Below are 7,356 nucleotides of genomic sequence, written 5' to 3' on the forward strand. Positions count from 1 at the left end.
TGTGTGCAGTGAGAGAGTGTGTGTGTGTGTGTGTGTGTGTTCTCAGGCTTTTCTTAGTAACAGTAGCTGTGGAAAGGATCATCCAATCTGCCGGCAGCAGTATTCCCAGAATTCCGAGCTGAGCTCTGGATCCCACTGGTGGGAAAAACCACATTCTGGCCGGTGAGAGATGAGAGACTGAGAAAGAGGGAGAGAGAGAGAAAGGATACAGAAAAAAGAGATGGGGAGAAGGAGTGAGGAACAGAGTGATAAAAAGAGAGAGAGAGGGATGGAAAATAGGGTAGGGAAAGTCTAGAATCAGCAGGAGGAGGAGAGGGAAGCATGTGGCTGCTGGGTTCAGCTGATCACTGTAGTAACGGGCTTTATGGGATGCTCTAAGGAGAAGAGAGGAGAGATAAGCTGAACTCTGTGGTAACGGGCTTTATGGGATGCTCTAAGGAGAAGAGAGGAGAGATAAGCTGAACTCTGTGGTAACGGGCTTTATGGGATGCTCTAAGGAGAAGAGAGGAGAGATAAGGATGACATTAAAAAAGACCCAGCTTCTAGGTCAACCAAGCATGAGAGTAAAAAATACCCAACTGATGGTCCCGTGTAGCTCAGTTGGTAGAGCATGGCGTAGAGCATGGCGTAGAGCATGGCGTTTGCAACGCCAGGGTTGTGGGTTCGATTCCCACGGGGGGCCAGTATGAATATGTTTTTATGCACTCACTAACTGTAAGTCGCTCTGGATAAGAGCGTCTGCTAAATGACTAAAATGTAAATGTAAAAATAAGCTGAACACTGCAGAAACTGTGACACACTGGTTAGAGTGACGGATGAAGGCAGGATGCAGGGACCAGTGTGTGTGTGTGTTTAGGACAGTACAGCATCGTTCTGCTGATCCAACAGGAGCCCCTGAGCCCGGGGAGAGAGCCGGTTAGTTACCGGTTATTCACCTGCAGAGAAAGGCTGTAGTTTTGCACAATACAGAGTAGCCTACTAACTAGTCCAGGGGAAAGTAAAAACTAAAAGATCTACATAACGTTGTTTCATGAGACCCTGTACGGCCAGCCTGAGACCCTGCATGGCCAGCCTGAAACCCTGCATGGCCAGCCCGAGACCCTGTACGACCAGCCTGAGACCCTTTACGACCAGAATGAGACCCTGTACGACCAGAACGAGACCCTGCATGGCCAGCCCAAGACCCCGTACGACCAGAACGAGACCCTGCATGGCCAGCCCGAGACCCCGTACGACCAGAACGAGACCCTGCATGGCCAGCCCGAGACCCCGTACGACCAGAACGAGACCCTGCATGGCCAGCCCGAGACCCTGTACGACCAGCCTGAGACCCCGTACGACCAGAACGAGACCCTGCATGGCCAGCCCGAGACCCTGTACGACCAGCCTGAGACCCCGTACGACCAGCCCGAGACCCCGTACGACCAGAACGAGACCCTGTACGACCAGAACGAGACCCTGCAAGCATCAATCAGAGGGCCTTGCACCAGGTATACAGAGATGACCCGTTTACAGAGGAGTATAGAGTGCAGTGATGTGTCCTATAAGGAGCATTGGTGGCAAATCTGATGGCCGCATTCTCACATAGCTGTTCCTCTTGTCCAGATGTGTTAGGTCCGTGTAAATAGCCATGGAAATGGCATCTTTTGTGGATCTGTTGCAGCGGTAAGCAAATTAGAGTGGGTCCAGTGTGCCTGGCCATGAGGACAGGTGTGAGTAAGCGGCTGGTCATGGCCACATCAAGGTCAGCATGCCAGTGAGAGGGACAGTTAAGCCCTCCAATATGATAAGGGAGTTTCAGGCATGGCAGAATCCACAGAGACTGACACTGGAGAACAGATAGCAGTTTGTATGTGTGTCAGTCAGAGCATGGGAGCGGAGTGGAGCGGGAGTGGAGCGGAGTGGAGCGGGAGTGGAGCGGAGTGGAGCGGGAGCGAGCGGGTTTTGGACAGAGCGCAGAGCGGCATTTTTAAAAGGACGGATCGTCGCCCTATATCCCGCTCCAGAGTCTGAAGCATGCTCAAGCCTGACCCAGTCATCAACAGTAGACTATTTTCAGTCAAAACTGGGCTCAATAATGGAGTTCACCAAGTACTTCAAAAAGGAAAATGAGAAGCCATACAGGTGTACTATTAATATAAAACTAACTAACAATGATAATGTGGTACAAGAAAAATAATGTGGTGACAACGTTTCAGTCAGTAAAGATTCATTTTGGAATCTAAAAAGACACATCTCTCGAAAACACACGAAAGTGTGCTACGTGAACACGCTGGGAAGAAAGCAAAAGGTTAGCAAGTTGAATACGGTAACTTGTAACAAAAGTGTAAAGTAAATATAGCCTAATATTCAAACAAATTTGTTTTGTCATTCAAAGTAGGCCTAATATATGGTTCGTTTAATTTGTGTCGTCCATGAATTTGTATTTTATAGAGCGAGAGGAGCAGCAGCAGCAACAAGAGAAAAGGGTTGAGGAATTCAAAAGTTTCTTCACTGCACGCAAAGGCCCAACCATAACAAGGGAGAGAAAAAGAGAGCTGGATGTAGCATTTTTAAAAATGATTTACATGGACTATGAACCGCTGAGTAAAGGAGAACGCGCGAAGGGATGCAACACTTCGCCAGCGCAGCTCAACCAGGCTACACCCCCCCCATGCTACAACACCGTACGGGACACGCTCATGCCACATGCCCTGGAAGAGATGGAAGCCAAACTGCAAGACCTACTGCAAAATGGTGATGGGCTCGTTCTGTCAGCGGACATTTGGACCAGTAGAAGAGGGCACAGCTTCCTTGGCATCGTGGCCAGTTTCATTGATGGGATGTTCCGGGGGCACACGGTTTGGTTGGGCTGTGAGCACATACAGGGGCACCATACCGCAGATCGTATTTACCAAAAGTATGAAAGTGTACTGAAATATTGGAACGTGCAACGACGTGTGATTCGGGTCGTCACTGACAGTGCCAGCAACATGATCAAGCCGTTTAACCTCCTCCCTGGCACTGAAGAGGAGGCGGAGGGTGAAGTGACCGCGGATGCCAGCAGCAGAACATGAAGAAGAGGATGAGGGACCACCTGCGCCCTCGCAAGTCCATGTGGAAGTGATAATCACTAATGTAGAAACTATGATAAATCGGTACTTTACTGTGTCAAATTTACATCTGAGATGCCCCATTCACATGCTTCAGCTGGCGATCAAAGACACCGTTAACGAGCACCACAACATTAATAGGCTTTGAGTGGAGCGCGATGCAAACTGTGTTGAGCGCTGAGCGATAATGAGCGGACTGGCCTGATGTGGCTTTGAGCTGGGGGAGCGGAGGGGGAACAGCTCCGTGAGTGAGAAGCTGAGATTCTCACCGCTCCACTCCGCTCATATGCTCTGGTGTCAGTTTGTCAGTGTGTGTGTGTCAGTAAGTGTGTCAGTATGTGTGTCAGGGTGTGTGTGAATGTGTGTGTCAGTGTGTCAGTGTTTGTCAGTGTGTGTGTGTGTGTCAGTGTGTGTGTGTGTGTGAGTGTGTGTGTGTGTCAGTGTGTCAGTGTGTGTGTGTCAGTGTGTGTGTGTGTGTGTGTCAGTGTGTGTGTGTATCAGTGTGTGTGTGTTAGTGTGTGTGTGTGTGTCAGTGTGTATGTGTGTGTCAGTGTGTGTGTGTGTGTTAGTGTGTGTGTCAGTGTGTGTCAGTGTGTGTGTGTGTGTCAGTGTGTGTGTGTGTGGCAGTGTGTGTGTGTGTCAGTGTGTGTGTGTGTCAGTGTGTGTCAGTGTGTGTGTGTGTGTGTGTTAGTGTGTGTGTCAGTGTGTGTGTGTGTGTGTGTGTCAGTGTGTGTGTGTGTGTGTGTGTGTCAGTGTGTGTGTGTGTCAGTGTGTGTGTGTGTGTGTGTGTCAGTGTGTGTGTGTGTGGGTGTCAGTGTGTGTGTGTGTCAGTGTGTGTGTGTGTCAGTGTGTGTGTGTGTTAGTGTGTGTGTCAGTGTGTCAGTGTGTGTGTGTGTGTCAGTGTGTGTCAGTGTGTCAGTGTGTGTGTGTCAGTGTGAGTGTGTGTGTGTCAGTGTGTGTGTGTGTGTGTCAGTGTGTGTGTGTCAGTGTGTGTGTGTGTGTCAGTGTGTGTGTCAGTGTGAGTGTGTGTGTGTCAGTGTGTGTGTGTCAGTGTGTGTGTGTCAGTGTGTGTGTGTGTCAGTGTGTGTGTCAGTGTGTGTGTGTGTGTGTGTGTGTGTTAGTGTGTGTGTGTGTGTGTCAGTGTGTGTGTCAGTGTGTGTGTGTGTCAGTGTGTGTGTCAGTGTGTGTCAGTATGTGTCAGTGTCAGTGTGTGTCTGTGTGTGTCAGTGTGTGTGTTTGTGTCAGTGTGTGTTTGTGTCAGTGTATGTGTGTGTCAGTGTGTTTCTGTCAGTGTGTGTGTGTGTCTGTGTGTGTCAGTGTGTGTCAGTGTGTGTCAGTGTGTGTGTGTGTCTGTTGGGGATACAGTCAGCAGTACCACCTGGTCCAGTGGAATGAAGGTCAGAGGAACACATTACACAAAGAACCCTCCACATCCTTCTCCTCCCCCTGTCTGTCTCAGACATCAGGGACACAGAGAAAACAGACAGACAGACAGACAGACAGACAGACAGACAGTTCCTGTCACTGTGTTTGTGTGTGTATTTGTTTGTGTGTGTGTGTGTTTGTGTGTGTATTTGTGTGTGTATTTGTGTGTGTGTTTGTTTGTGTGTGTGTGTGTGTGTGTGTTTGTGTGTGTGTGTGTTTGTGTGTACATGTGCACAGACTTCTGGGAGAACATTGCCCACGCTTACCATAAGCACACTCACAGAGCACAGAGGACATTATTGTAACACTGGGTACCGTACCGGTGTGTATATAATGGCTGTATACTGTAGGTGATAATGTGTGTGTACACATTTGAGAGCACATGCATGTCTTTATGGGCACGTGACATGCCCATGTCTCTAAGTGTGTTTACGTGTAACCGACTGGGTTTGAACTTGGATTGTCTGTTTACCAAATGACTGTTAGGCCTCTGAGCTAAAGCCTGGGCATGTTATACCTATGAGCATGGGGAGCTAACACAAGTCTTCAGGTCTCAATCAACTTTGTTTGATGTATTTGATATCATTGCACCTGTTCCGCGCCAGCCATTACTATGAGCCCGTCCTCCCCAATTAAGGTGGCACCAGCCTCCTGTGGTGTGTAACTCTATCTACCAGTAGTAGATCTGTGTGACAGTGAGGAGCTGAGAACACTGGTGGTGAGTCATTATGGAATGCTGGGTAATTAACAATCCGTCACCGTTATGTCCTCTCTCCATCGCTCTCTCTCCCCTTCTTTTAAAAGTGACACATTGTGTTAGAATAAAAGACTGCCGATGTGTAGACACCATAGAGCAACACACTGAAACTGTTCTTCACTACACCCATCCTGTCTGAGAGAGAGAGAGAGAATGGAGAGAGAGAGAGAGATGGAGAAAGAGAGAATGGAGAGAGAGAGAGAGAGAGAGAGAGAGCGAGAGAGAGAGAGAGCGAGAGAGAGAGAGAGAGAGAGACAGTGAGAGAGAGAGAGAGAGAAAGAGAGACAGAGAGACAGAGAGAGAGAGCGAGAGAGAGAGAGAGAGAGCGAGAGAGAGAGAGAGCGAGAGAGAGAGAGAGAGAGAGACAGAGAGAGAGAGAGAGAGAGAAAGAGAGACAGAGAGACAGAGAGAGAGAGCGAGAGAGAGAGCGAGAGAGAGAGAGAGAGAGAGAGAGAGAGAGACAGAGAGAGAGAGAGAGAGAGAAAGAGAGACAGAGAGACAGAGAGAGAGAGCGAGAGAGAGAGCGAGAGAGAGAGAGAGAGAGAGAGAGAGAGAGAGAGAGACAGAGAGAGAGAGAGAGAGAGAAAGAGAGACAGAGAGACAGAGAGAGAGAGCGAGAGAGAGAGCGAGAGAGAGAGAGAGAGAGAGAGAGAGAGAGACAGAGAGAGAGAGAGAGAGAGAAAGAGAGACAGAGAGACAGAGAGAGAGAGCGAGAGAGAGAGCGAGAGAGAGAGAGAGAGAGAGAGAGAGCTGGAGAGAGGGAAGCAGTCATTCTGAGCTGACCTCTCCATAACTCACACTGGGCGCCCATCTGTCAGACACACTCGCCACACACACTTTCTAGGTTTATGTCAATGCGTGCACACACACACACCGAGTTAATATATCTGGAGATGCGGTCTGTCGAAATCACCAGCGGGAAATTGTGATTGGATGAGATCATGACCTCAGAGGAATACATTTGCATAATAACTTACCTGGAGATGCCCAGATGTCAGGAGGTTAGGAGGTGTGTGATTGGTGGTATAGAATTAACTGTCATTTAAATAAAATAACTGTCTGTCTGTGTGTACGTGTGTGTGTGTGTGTGTGTGTGTGTGTGTGTGTGTGTGTCTGTCTGTCTGTGTGTACGTGTGTGTGTGTGTGTGTGTCTGTCTGTCTGTGTGTACGTGTGTGTGTGTCTGTCTGTCTGTCTGTCTGTCTGTGTGTACGTGTGTGTGTAGAAGAAATAAGTGAGACCGGTGGAATAACCTCATAGACATGGCATCATTGTCTATCTGTCCCATTATAGCGTCTGTGTGAACAAAGGTAGCACCATTGAGGCCATCTCCATTTTCAGGTAGTCAATTTTCTACTTATACTACTTAAGAGTTGGTAATTTACTGCCACCTGAAGTTATGGAATGTTTGTTCACAAGTATATTTCATTGGCTGATCCCTCCTTCTGACCTGGATGGAATTATGTGATCCTTCATTAACCTCTTAAGGATCTGACCCTTTTTTTCAATTTTCACCTAAAATGATATACCCAAATCTAACTGCCTGTAGCTCAGGACCTGAAGCAAGGATATGCCTATTCTTGATACCATTTGAAAGGAAACACTTTGAAGTTTGTGGAAATGTGAAATTATTGTAGGAGAATATAACACATTAGATCTGATAAAAGATAATACAAACAAAAAAACATATGTTTTCATCTTTGAAATGCAAGAGAAAGGCCAGACAGTGATGTAGGATTCTTTATGTAATTTAGATGTTGTCCACTAGATGGAAGCAGTGTGTGTGTGCAACGTTTCATACCGATCCAGTGAAGAATTACATCACTACACAATATTTTGTATCAAGTCTGCCAGGAGTTTTCCCAAATGTGCCAAATTGGTTTTCAAGTACATAACTATAGAGAACATACAAAAATGCTATGGTAATACAAAATGTAAGTTTGCACACTCCTAGGAACGTCATACATGATGGATCATTAGCTTATACACTAACTTTCACACATCTAGATGGCCGGGCGGGGTGGGTGTGGAGCCAGAGGTCAAACTGTAGAACCCAGTTCCTACATTTGAATATAAAAATTGAT

This window comes from Coregonus lavaretus (genome assembly GCF_964263955.1).
Source record: "Coregonus lavaretus genome assembly, chromosome: 7".
Taxonomy (NCBI): Eukaryota; Metazoa; Chordata; class Actinopteri; order Salmoniformes; family Salmonidae; genus Coregonus; species Coregonus lavaretus.